At 36.0% G+C, this 13,956-nt stretch overlaps 1 long non-coding RNA gene across 1 annotated transcript in view; it reads right to left on the bottom strand.

Annotated features, from left to right (window-relative positions):
- Positions 1-8,860: 8,860 nt before the first annotated feature.
- LOC123383379 overlaps positions 8,861-13,956 on the bottom strand; it is a 135,543-nt gene continuing 130,447 nt past the window's right edge. The window contains exon 6 of the long non-coding RNA XR_006593069.1: positions 8,861-10,601. This is a non-coding gene — a long non-coding RNA (uncharacterized LOC123383379). The remainder of the gene's footprint in view (positions 10,602-13,956) is intronic.

Raw genomic sequence — 13,956 nt, 5'->3', positions numbered from 1 at the left:
TCAAGAGAAAGAAAAGGCAGCCTACTGTAGGATAGGCTGTAGGATAAGATATTGCAAATGACATATCCAATAAAGGGGTTAGTAACCAAAATCTATAAAGAACCTATACAATTAACGGGAGTGAGGGAACCAAGATGGTGGCATAGTAGGTGGACCCTAGGCTTGCCTCATTCTTCAAACACAGCTGAATAACTATCAAATAATTCTGAATACTCAAAAAATTAATTTGAGTACTGACAGAACAAACCGCACAACTAGAGGGAGGGAAGAGGCCACTTTGAGGAAGGTGGGAGTGCAGAGACCTGGTTTGGAGGAGAAATTGATCACAGGTGCTTCGGAAGGGAGGGAGCCATGGTCACTGAAAAAGGCAAGAGAAAGTGAAGCACACAGAGATAAGCATAAGAATAACACTTCCCCAAAGCCATTGCCTGGGAAAAGGAAAGGGGATGAATTTTGTGAGTTTTTACAACCAATAGGGCTCAAAGAATGGAGTTTCACAATTCCCCAGGCTTCACTGTGCTGGAGACTTGATGATGCTGTCTTACTCCTGGAGGGAGGAAAGTAAACAAGCCCAGGGCCCACTGTATGATACCATGATCCGAGGATTGCCTAAGAGGCTAGGGGAGAGACTGTTCCTACTTTGTGGAGCACATCTGAGAAAGGTGATGTTGCCTCTCTGGGGACAAAAGTACCAGCATGCACCATTTCCCTCCTTCACTTCTCAGCATAGGTGCAGAGACACCTGCAGAGGGCAGCTAACCAGGACACTCATGTTTAGCATGTTTGCTCTAAATCCCATACCCCTGCACTCGGCATGATTGGCCTTCTGGGTCAAAGCTGTATCAGTTCCAAAGCAGCAAAACCCTTTCCCCAAGGACCAGTGCAGGTCCCCACCACACAAGGTCCTTGAAGTTTGTAATTTTAAAAGTCAGCAGGTCTGGCTAGAATACAGTATAAGATGCGCTGCAATGTTCCCACAACCCACAGACAGTGTGAAATCAGCAATATGAAAAATGCCTGTGACATATAAGAGGAAATTATTCACTCTTTAGAAAGTGCTTTCTTGAGGGCGGCAAACAAAAAGACCCCTATCCAGGGACAAAGGAGTGGGCTCCTGCCATTTCCCTCCCCTGCCCCTCAGTATAAATAAACTTCAGTAAACAGCACAGCACCAACAATGGCTACCTAACCTGATTATACCAAGACCCACACCCCTGCACTCTGCTGATACTGCTTTTGTAGGGCAAATGTGCCTAAGGACCAGAGCAGCAGGCCCTTCTTCCAGAAGATCAGCATAAACCCATGCATGCACCACGTCTACCAATGACAGAGTTCTGCAAAATTTCAGTTTTAGTGTAACACTAGTTAAAACTCACCACAGTGTGGCCAAGGTCCAAACACTCCCAACTGCAGGCAAAGAGAAACTATGCAGAGGACTGACCTAACCTGCAGCTACAACACAGCAGCAGAGTGCACTCAACACACACCACAGACACTTTTGAAGCGCCAGACCCTGGACATGATATGACCTCTTCTTCATAAAGCCCTTACTCTCAGGAGCAGGAAACATAACAGACATTCTTAACACACAGAAGACAGAGACCTACACAAAATGCCAATAACAAGGAATTCATCCAAAAGAACAAGAAAAGATCATAGCCAGGAATCTAATCAAAACAGATATAAGTAATATGCATGATCCATCATTTAAAGATACAATCATGGGGATATTTGATGGGCTTGAGGAAAGCATAGAGGATATCAGGAAGACCCTTTCCAAAGACACAAAAGAGCTTAAAACAAATCAGGCCAAAATGAAAAACGCAAAACTTAGATTTGAAACCAACTGAATGTAATAACCACAACAAGAGAAGAAACAGAGGAATGAATAAGTGATATAGAAGATAGAATTATGAAAAATAATGAAGCTGAACAAAAGACTCAAAGAAGAATTATGGATCATGAGAATAGACTTAGGGAACTCAGGGACTCCATCAAACATAATGACATTCGTATCATAGGAGTGCTAGAAGAAAAGAAAGAAAAGAGGGCAGAAGGTTTTTTGAGGTTTATTTTTTATAGCTGAAATCTTCCCTAATCTGGGGAAACAAACAGACATCCAAATCTACGAAGCACAGAGAACTCTCATTAAAATCAACAAAAGCAGGCCAACACCAAGACATATTGTAATTAAATTTGCAAAATATAAAGAAAACTCCTAAAAGTGGCAGGACAGAAGTCCCTAACTTACAAGGGAAGACTCATAAGGTTAGCTGCAGATCCCTCCACAGAAACTTGGAAAGCCAGAAGGGAGTTACATGATACATGCAACGTGCTACATGGGAAAAATTTGTAGCCAAGAATACTCTATCCAGCAAGGCTATCATTCAGAACAGAAGGAGAGATAAAGAGTTTCCCAGACAAACAAAAATGAAAGGAGTTCATGACCACTAAACCAGCCCTGTAAGAAATTTTAAAGGGGACTCTTTTAGTGGGAAGGAAAGACCAAAAGTGACAGAGAAAGAAACAGAGAAAATCTCCAGAAACAATGACAGAACTAGTAATAAAGTGGCACTAAATACATATCTATCAATAATTACTCTGAATGTAAATGGACAAAACACTCCAATCAAAGGGCAAAGGGTGTCAGAATGGATAAAAACAACAAGGCCCATTTATATGTTACCTGTAAGATACACATTTTATACCTAGACACCTGCAGATTCCATGTGAGGGGATGGAGAATCATTTATCATGCAAAAATGGATGTCAAAAGAAAGCTGGAGTAGCAGTACTTAGATAAACTAGATTTTAAACCAAAGACTCTAAGAAGAGATGAAGAAGGGCACTATATCATAATAAAGGGAACAATCCAAGAAGAAGATCTAACAATTGTAAATATTTGTGCATCCTCTATGGGAACACCCAAGTATATAAATTAATAACATAAAGGAACTGCTTGATAATACAATAATATTAGGAGACTTTAACACCCCACTTACAACAATGGACAGATCATCTAAGCAGAAAATCAACAAGGAAACAATGGCTTTGAACGACATAATGGACCAAATGGACTTAAAAGATATATTCAGAACATTTCATCCTAAACCAGCAGAATACACATCATTTTGTATGTGTAACAAGAAAACTTGAACAGACTGATAACCAGCAAAGAAATGGAATAAGTGATAAAAAATATCCCAACAAACTAAAGTCCAGGGCCAGAAGGCTTCATAGGAGATTTCTACCAAACATTTAAAGAAAAGTTAAAAACCTGTTCTTCTCAAACTATTCAAAAAAATAGGAATGGATGGAAGATTTGCAAATTCATTCTACGAGGTCACTATCGTCCTGATTCCCAAACCAGACACACACTCAACTAAAACAGAGAACTACAAGTCAATATCCCTGATGAACATGGATGCAAAATTTCTCAACAAAATATTAGCAAATCCAAGAGTACACTAGAAGAATTATCTACCATGATCAATGGGATTTATTACTGGACTGCAGGGTGGTTCATTCACAAATCAATCGACATGATATACCACATTAATAAAGAAAGGATAAGAACCATATGATCATCTCAGTAGATGAACAAAAAGAATGCGACTAAATACAACATTTGTTCATAAGAAAAACCCTCAACAAAGTAGGAATTAAGGGTACATACCTCAACATAATAAAGGTCATATACGAACAACACATTGCTAATATCATCCTCAGTGGGGAAAACAGAACTTTTCTTTAACAGTCAGGAATAAGACAAAGATGTTTGTCCATTCACATCACTGTTATTTAATACAGTACAGCAAGTCCTAGCCTCAGTAATCAGGCCACAAAGAGAAATAAAAGGCATCCATATTGGCAAGGAAGAAGTCATACTTCCACTATTCAGAAGACATGATACTATATAGAAAACCCAAAACACTCCACCAAACAATTGCTACAACTGATACATGAATTCAGTAAAGTCACAGGATTCAAAATCAATGTACAGGAACCTAATGCATTTCTATACATCAGTAATGAAGCAGCAGAACGGGAATTCAAGGAATTGATCCCATTTACAATTGCACCAAAAACCGGAAGATACCTAGGAATAAATCTAACCAAAGAGGTAAAATATCTGCACTCTGAAAATTGTAAAACACTAATGAAAGAAATTCAAGACAACACAATCAAATGGAAAGATATTCCATGCTCATGGATTAGAAGAACAAATGTTGTTGAAATGTCTATACTACCCAAAGCAATCTATACATTAATTCAATACCTATCAAAATACTACCAGGATTTTTCACAGAGTTAGAACAAACAATCCTAAAATTTGTATGGAACTTCAAAAGACCTCAAATAGTCAAAACAATCTTGACAAGGAAAAGCAAAGCTGGAGGCATCACAATTCCGAGCTTCAAGTTATATTACAAAGCTGTAGTGATCAAGACAATTGGTAATGGCTCAAAAACAGAAACATGGATCAGTCGAACAGAACAGAAAAACCCAGAAATGGACCCACGATTATACAGTCAACTAACCTTTGACACAACAGGTAAGAGTATCCAATGGAGAAAAGACAGTCTCTTCAACAAAAGGTGTTGGGAAAAACTGTATTGTAACATGCACAAGAATGAAACTGGCCCACTTTCTTACATCATACACAAAAATAAATTCAAGATGGATGAAAGACCTAAATGTGAAACAGGAAACAATCAAAATCCTAGAGGAGCACAGGCAGTAACTTCTCTGACATCGGCTATAGCAACTTCTTATTAGATACATCTCCTGAGGCAAGGGAAGCAAAAGCAAAAATAAACTATTGGGACTTCATGAAGATAAAAACCTTCTGCACAGTGAAGGAAACAATCAACAAAACTAAAAGGTAACTGCTGAAATGGGAGAAGATTTTGCAAATGACATATCTGATAAAGGGTTAGTATCCAAAATCTATAAAGAAGTTATCAAACTCATCTCCCCCCAAAAAAACAATACAGTTAAGAAATGGACAAAAGATATGAATAGACACTTTTCCAAATAATACATCCAGATAGCTAACATACACATGAAAAGATGCTTAACATCATTCATCATCAGGGAAATACAAATAAAAACCACAATGAGATATCAACTCACACCTGTAACAATAGCTAAAATGAACTCAGGAAACAACAGATTTTGGCGAAGATGCAGAGAAAGAAGAACCCTTCTGCACTGTTGGTGGGAGTGCAAACTGGTGCAGCCACTCTGTAGAAGAGTATGGAAGTTCTTCAAAAAGTTAAAAATACATCTACCCTATGACCCAGGAATCACCCTACTAGGTATTTACTCAAAGGATACAAAAGTACTGATTTGAAGGGATACATGGACTCCTATATTTATAGCAGCATTATCAACAATAGCCAGATTATGGAAAGAGCCAAATGATGAATGGATAAAGAAGAGTGAAACACAGACACACACACACACACACACACACACACACACACACACACACACACTGAAATATTAGCCATCAAAAATAATGCAATCTTGTCATTTCCAACAACATGGATGAAGCTAGAGAGTATTATGCTAAGTGAAAGAAGTCAGAGAAAGACAAATATATGATTTCACTCATGTGGAATTTAAGAAACAAAACAAATGAACATGGGAAAAAAGAAAGTCAAATCAAGAAACTTTCTGGAAGGCAGATGGGCAGGGGTTAAATAGATGATGGGATTTGTTGTAATGAGCAATGGGTGTTGTATGGAAGTGATGAATCACTACATTCTATACCTGAAATTAGTATTATACTGTATGTTAACTAACTGGAATTTAAGTAAAAGTTTGGAGAGAGAAAAATACAATATTAGTTAAATAATACATAAAAATGTAAAATTTATCACCAAAAATATAAAGTGTGGGGGGTGTGAATAAAAAATCAATATAGGGAATATATCCAAAATTAACTATCAACTTAAAAGAAACTGTTATACATAAGATGTTATATGTGAACTTCAAAATGACCACAAAGAAAACATTTCCAATAAATGAACAAAAGAATGAGAGGAATCTATATACAACATTAAGGAAAAACCACAAGAAAAATGAGCAGAGAACTACAAAAACAGTCTGCAAACAATTTACAATATGGCAGTAAGTATGTACCTATCAATAAATTTCGACGCTCCAAGCAAAAGATACAGGGGAGGCAGAAGAGGCAAAAACAAACAAACAAACAAACAAAAAAACAAGAAGACCCCTCTATATTCTGCCTACAAGAGACTCACTTCAAATCTCCAAACAAACACTGAAAGTGAACAGATGAAAAAAAAGTCATGCAAATGGAAATGGAAAAAAAAAAGTCCTGGTTAACAATATTTATATCAGATAAAATTGACTTTAAAACAAAGACAGTAACAAAAGACAAGGATAACATTATATAATTATTAAAGGTACAATCCAATTATAGGATATAACATTTCTAAACATTTATGCACCCCAAATAGGAGCACCTAAATATATAAAGCAAATATTAACAAATAAAGGTTGAAATATACAGCAATACAATCAGAGTATGGAACTTTAATACCCTGCTTACATCAATGGAGAGATCATTCAGACAGAAAGTCAATAAACATAGGCCTTTAATGACACATTACATTCAAGAGACTTAATAGATTTAACATTTCATCCCAAACAGCAGAATACACATTCTATTCAAGTGCACATGGACATTCTCCAGGATATATCATATGTTAGATCACAAAACAAGTCTCAATTTAAGACAAATGAAATCATATCAAGCATCTTTTCTGATCACAAAAACTGGTACAAACTAGAAATCAATTACAGAAGAGCTGGAAAAAAAAACACATGGAAACTAAACAACATGTTACTAAACAACCAATGGGTCCATGAAAAAATTCAAAGAGGAAATAAAAAAATACCTTGAGACAAATGGAAATATAACCTTCCAAAATCTTTGGTAAAAGAACTGCAAAGGCAGTTCTAAGAGGGCAGTTCACAGTGATACAGGCCTACCTCAAGAAACTACAAAAATTTAAAACAATTTTCTTGTACATTTAAAAGAAGTAGAAAAGGAAGAACAAAGCCCAGTGTTAGAAGAAAGGAAATAATAATGATCAGGGTGCAGATAGGTGAAATAGAGACTAAAAAGTAAAAATTAAAAAAAATTAAAAAGACCAGTTAAACTAATTGCTGGTTCTATGAAAATATAAACAAAACAGACAAACCTGTAGGTAGGCATAAAGAAAAAAGATAGCCCAAATAATATCAGAAATCAAGTAAGAGGGGGACCTGGGTGGCTCAGTTGGTTGAGTGTTTGAATTCGGCTCAGGTCATGATCTCACAGTTGGTGAGTTCAAGCCCTGCATTGGGCTCTCTACTGTCAATGTGGAGCCCACTTCAGATCTTCTGTCTACCCCTCTTTCTGCCCCTCCTCTACTCATGCTCACCCTCTCACTCTCAAAAATAAACATTAAAATAAAGAAGAAAAATTACAACTTATACCAGAGAAATAGAAAAAAATCCTAAGTGAATACTATAATTATATGCAAACAAATTGACAATCTTGAATAAATAAATTCCTAGGAACATACAGTCTTCCAAGACTGAATAATGAAGAAATAAATCTGAATAGAGTGATTACTACTAATGAAATGGTATCAGTAATAAAAAAAAAATCAACAGTCCAGGACAAAATGGTTTCAGAGGTGAATTCTACACAAACATCTAAAGAATAGTTAATACCTATTCTTCTCAAATTGTTACAAAAAGAAGAATACTTCCAAACTCATTTTAGAAGGCTAGCAATATCCGAATACCAAAACCAGACAAAAACACTACCAAAAAAAATATTACAGGCTAGTATCCCCTGATGAACACAGATGCAAAAATCCTTAGCAAAACACTAGCTAACTGAATTCAACAATACATTAAAAAGATCACACATTAGAATGAAGTGGGATTCATTCCAGGATTCAAGCATGGTTAACAACTACAAATCAATAAATGTTGTTAATAATAAATAACAAATGCTATTAAAAAACAAAGGATAAAAAACTGTATGACCATCTCAATAGATGAAGAAAAAGTATTTGACAAAATTAAACATCCACATACGGTAAAAACTGTCAACTAAATGGGTGTATAAATATACCTCAACATAATAAAAACTATATATGACAAGCCCACAGCTGACATCATACTCAGGGGTGAAAAACTGAAAACTTTTCCTCTAATATCAGAAATAAGACAAAGATGCCCATTCTCACCACTTTTATTCACTATAGTATTGGAAATTTTGGGCACAGAAATCAGACAAGGAAAAAAAAAAGGCATTCAAATTAGAAAAGATAAAGACTCCACGAAAAATCTATTAAAACTAAAAATTCATTAAAGTTGCAGAATACAAAACAAATATAAAGAAATATTGCATTTGTGCACACTAATAACAAAGCACCAGAAAGAGAAATTCACAAGACAATCCCATTCGCAATTGAATAAAAAAAACAGGGATAAATTTAAACAAGGGGTGAAAGACTTGTACTTTGAAAACTATAAAACACTAATGTGAGAAAAAAGAAAGACAACATAGAAATAAAGAGAAAGATACACTGTGCTTATGTAATGGAAGAATATAAATAAAATGTCCATACTAACCAAAGCAATGTATACACTGATCTCTACCTCTATCAAAATACCAATGCCCTTTTTCACAGAACTAGAATAAATTTATCCTAAAATAAGTATGGAACCACAAAAGACCGTAAATAGCCAAAGGAATCTTGAGAAAGAACAAAACTGGAGCTATCACAATCCCAGATTTCAAAATACAAAGCTGTAGTGATCAAAATAGTATGGTACTGGCACAAAAACAGACACACAGATCAATAGAACCGAGAGTCCAAAAATAAACCCTTGATTAATATATGATTAAGAAGGCAGTAACATAAAATGGGAAAAAGACAGTCTTTTCAATAAATGTTGTTGAGAAAAGTGAACCCCTTTCTTACACCATATACAAAAATAAATGTAAGATTTGAAACCATGAAACTCCTAGATGAAAATCTAAGCAGTAAGCTGTTTGACATCAGTTTGAGCAATTTTTTTTTTTTTTGGATTTGTCTCATCAGGGAAAGGCAACAAAAGCAGAAATAAACAGGACTAATTCAAAGTGAAAAGCTTTTGCAAAGCCAAGGATACATTTATCTTTTGGGATTTTTTTAACTTAAAAATTCTGGGTTTCACATAACATATCTTGCTACAATTTATTCATTTTAACTTCTGTATGATATTCTTTTCTGTGAACATACATATTTCATTCGTCCATTCCCCTCTGTATAGATAATGGGTTGTTTCCAGGTTTCTGCTGTTGTATAGGATCACATATGTTAATCTAAGTTATTATCAAGGTTCTATTTTTCATGTTGAGTGGTGATTTCTTAGGTTCTTATTATTAACATAGAGAAATAAATACAAACATCTGCATATCTAACTAAGTGAATAATAAAAGAAGGTCATGTCTGGACCAACAATGTGTGTTATGAACGAAGGATGAAGATTAATCATCACCCTTATGCCCCTGCTATCAGGTGGTATAATAATCATTTGTTGTGTGAAGCCCATATGAATAGCTATTGACAACAGGCCGAAGGGATACGAAGTCTGATGGCAAACTTTATAAAAAGAATGGGAGTGAATTGAGTAGTTCTGTGTCTTTACTGTGTACCTCCTTAAATTCTTTATTGATACTTTGCTCCTTCTTAATTCCATAAGGTTCACTGAATACCACTTTGCCTTGAATTTCTACAAAAACTACTGGCTGTGTGGGTGGATATATTCCTGAGAGTAACAACACTCTAATAAACCTGGATGTTTTGAACTGTGTGTGAGAGCATTTGGGCATAGTTTGAAAACCCTGGAGGAGGAAAGAGCAAATTAAGTTTAGAAGGTATTATTACCTTTTTTCCCCAAGAACAACTCCTAGGCTAAGGAGTCAAATAACTTCATCTTCCTGCCCATTTTCCTAGGTGATGAGGCAAATTTTAAAGTGTCTCAAAATAAGGCTCTTTTAAAAAGATTTAGGTAGTTCTGCAGCACATAACATACAATCATGGATGTATTTCTAGATAATACTCAGCAGCTAAAATACTCATAACTAAAATACTTGTAACTAAAACTATTTGTGAAATAAGCACCAGTATAGGTAGCATTTGGAAAGGTGCTTCTTTTCACATTTTAAAACCCAGAGAGATGAATAAATAGATACATGGTTTTATTCATACCATTCTTCCACTCTATTTATTGGATTATAATTCATCTGTGTGAGTATATTATTCACATGTTCAGGGTCAACAGGAGGGCTGGCTAGATGGCTATGTGTAACTTTGCTGTACTTACATGTCCAGAGCCAGCTGACTGTTGACCAAGGCGATCGCTCTCATCCACATGTCTCACCCTCCAACAGGGTAACCAAGGCATATTCCCATGGTGTCAAGAGAGGCCGAAGAGACAAGTAGAAATATGGAAGACTCAGAGCTGGCACACTGACAGAGCTGGCCAAATGCAGGATTAAAGGAGAACAGCATTACAATCTGTGGATCCAGAAAGAGAACATAATTGTGGCTAGTTCTGCAATCTATTAATGGTACTTATGTCTATAACTGTTCCCAAATCACTGGTCTCTGAATAATAAAGCCACATTTTATCACCTCACATCCTCACAGCCCTTCGCACTTCATCTATTGTAGTTTTTTAAAAAAAATTCTTAGTGTTTATTTATTTGGAGAGAGAGAGGGAGAGCGAAAATCCCAAGCAAGCTCCCTGCTGTCAGCACAGAGCTGGATGTGGGGCTCAATCTCATGAACCGTGAGACATGACCTGAGCCAAAATAAAGAGTCAGATGTGTAGCAGACTGAGTCACCCAGATTGAGGATTCTCTCACGTCATCCTTGGAAGGTTGTTCCACCCCCAAGCCCTGAGAGAAAGAATTTCAGCAGTTTGTTAGCTAGCTAGGTTAGTAACTACTAGTCTCTATTCTTTATTTGACCAGCATCACTTAAATTTTCTATTATGGGTCATTAGTTCAGATAAATGTGCCTTCTTCACAGTATTTCAGATAAACATGTCTTGAGGTTAAGAACATTTTTTAAATATCTTGATTTTCCTCATAGCATCTAACCTACTCACAAAGTAGGTGGTAATAAATAATCAGCAGTTTAATGTATATACCACTTCTGAAGCTAACAAAAAATCTGTTAAATTAAGGATAAAAAACAGTTCAGGCTAAAGAGTATTCAAATATGAATTATCTAGAGTCAGTACAGAAATGTACTGGTTTTTTAAAAAAGACTACACCACTTATTAATTTTTTTCTTAATGGAATACTGTTTTAGTTGACCTAGCAGAAGCTTATTATGAAGCATAGAAAAGTTCAAGCAACTGCTGTTATTATAAACCAGTGGTTTTGTATCCTAGCTTCAAACCCGAATCACCTGGGAAGCTTTTTAAACAACACCAATGAATGGGTTCACCCTATATCAATTAAATAATTATCTCTGGAGGTGGAGCTTAGCCATCAGCTTATTTAAAAGCTCCCTAGATGATTCTAATATGAAGGCAAGTTTGAGGACAAATGCTTTAAACTCTTCTAAAAATACCAGCAAAGTTTGGAAATAAAGCAATACACCTGGAAGCAACACATGGCTGTTAACTTGGATATTGCTAAACAATCCTGACAGATGAAACACTATTCTAATTAATTGGCCTTCCTAAGTCCATTATGGGCCTTCACCTGGCAGCATTTTCAAAACACAGGTTTTGGAAATGCTGAACTTCAGTTATAACATAGTTCATAGATGCTGGCCAAGCAAATTTAAAATTTGACTTATATTCTGATATAAAATCGATTTGATATCACTGGGATGCAGATCTCCTGATGAGAGCTGACAAAGACCAGCTGAGGCTTTAACTAAATGATGTGAGTGCACTGAGGAGCAGACAATTGGAAACTAATGAGATGATAAAGGCTTTCAGGTATGTGAGTTGATCAGCTACCTGATGAGAGCCTCTTACTATAGAAGAAAACTCCCTGGTTCAGGGCCCTCTTCTCTATCTTAGGTGCCATCAAGGTTAGTCCGGGCTTTACGTGATATTCCGTTAAGAATTGTCTCTGCTCATTTTGGAGGGGAAATCATTCATAGAGTAGTGGGGGCCAGTAGGTTTGACTTCCACCCCACATATACACTCCATTCTAGGAAGCATTCTTATTAGCATTTGCATACAGTGGCACAAGGATGAAAGGTGACAGCAGTAATGAAGAGAGCTTGAGCTACAGCTCAAAACTTGGAGCCCACTTAAGTCTGTGCTTGCTGTCCCATAAAACTGCTAACCTTGTGTGAAACACCCCACCCTCATCCCTGACCACAGCTGGCTACTTTCTACCTCTCATGAAGAGCAGAGTGGCTTGTGGTAGGAAAAAGGTGGCATGAGGCTATACTTCAAAGTCAGAGTAAAATCAGTTTTTGGATTCTAAAATCAATTGGATTTGGCAGTTCCAACTTCAAAGAATTTAAAATGCTTCATAAGATGATATAGGATTGAAATGGAAAATACTGGCAAAATAAAAGTATGTAAATAAAATAATCAAGGATTATCAAGCTTTTAAAGAGTGTGAGCTAAAAATCCTGTTAAGACTGGACTAGAGAAGTGATTCTCCATATCAGCCTTAAGAAATTGTCCACAGAACAAGTACTCCACTGTCATGTAGTGTGGAAAACGCTGCAAACCATATCCTCTTCTTAGAATGTTACTCTAATGATGATCAGAGTAAAAGCCCACGGAAATAACACAGTACAGAACGTTTGAGCTTGCTTAGTCCAGAATTTCAAAATATTCTTAGAGTCAAGTACTTTCTGTTATACAATGCATATCATATCTTCAGAAATGCTGAACTGGTACTGTTCATACACTTAATCACAGAGGAGTTGATCAATTAAATATAAAGCCACAAACTAGGAGTAAAATTGGATGCATTATCCTCTCTTGAAATTCATCAATAATTTTCAGGGGTGAAGCTTATATTCTTTTAGGTTTTACCATCCATAGGAGTAAGACTACTGAACTACACTGCTAGATTTAAATCTAGGTAGAGTTCTAAGGTAATCAAGGGGAAAATTTCAAGATTATGACATCAAGATCACTCACCTCTGAAGATATTCCAAGTTTTCAATGTCTCGGCAAATATGGCACTTAAAATTTTACAATACTCTTTGTGCACTCAAACCAGAACATTGTAATACATCTATTTCTTTATATAAAATAGATTTTCTCTTCCTCTCTATTCCTTTGATTTTCCTTTCTTTACTCTTTCATTATTTATTTTGTATCTTTCTTTTTAAAAATAACCCATTTTATCCTAATTCAAATCCTTTAGAAATATTGGTTAGATTCTCTTTTACTTAAGGCCCATTATTTCAACATATAACTTTGACACTACATTGGATTATTGTAGCATTTGTTACACTTTACTACTAAGTGTTAAAACTAGGTAGACTTATTCAATATTGATATAGTTTAATAGCATTTGAATATGAATATGTACTAAGTTCTCTTATCTTGCAGATATAGAATGAGAAATGACTGTACACTAGAATACGTACTTATTATCGCAACAGGATTTTTAAAATGCTTGTTTATTTATTTTGAGAGAGAGAGAGAGACAGACAGACAGAGAGAAAGAACATGAGCCAGGGAGGGTCAGAGAGAGAGAGAGAGAATATCCCAAGCAGGCTCTGTGCTAACAGAACTGTGAGATCATGACCTGAGCTGAGGTCAAGAGTTAGACATTTAACCGACTGAGCCACCCAGGCACCCCACCTTGGCAGGAAGTTTTGATAATCAACCACTAATTGGATGTTACTTGGGGGAAGGAGTGTTATAAAAAATCAC

This window comes from Felis catus, chromosome X (genome assembly GCF_018350175.1).
Source record: "Felis catus isolate Fca126 chromosome X, F.catus_Fca126_mat1.0, whole genome shotgun sequence".
NCBI lineage: Eukaryota > Metazoa > Chordata > Mammalia > Carnivora > Felidae > Felis > Felis catus.
The sequence above is the reverse complement of the archived record's forward strand: the minus strand, read 5'-3'. Positions and strand labels throughout refer to the sequence as shown.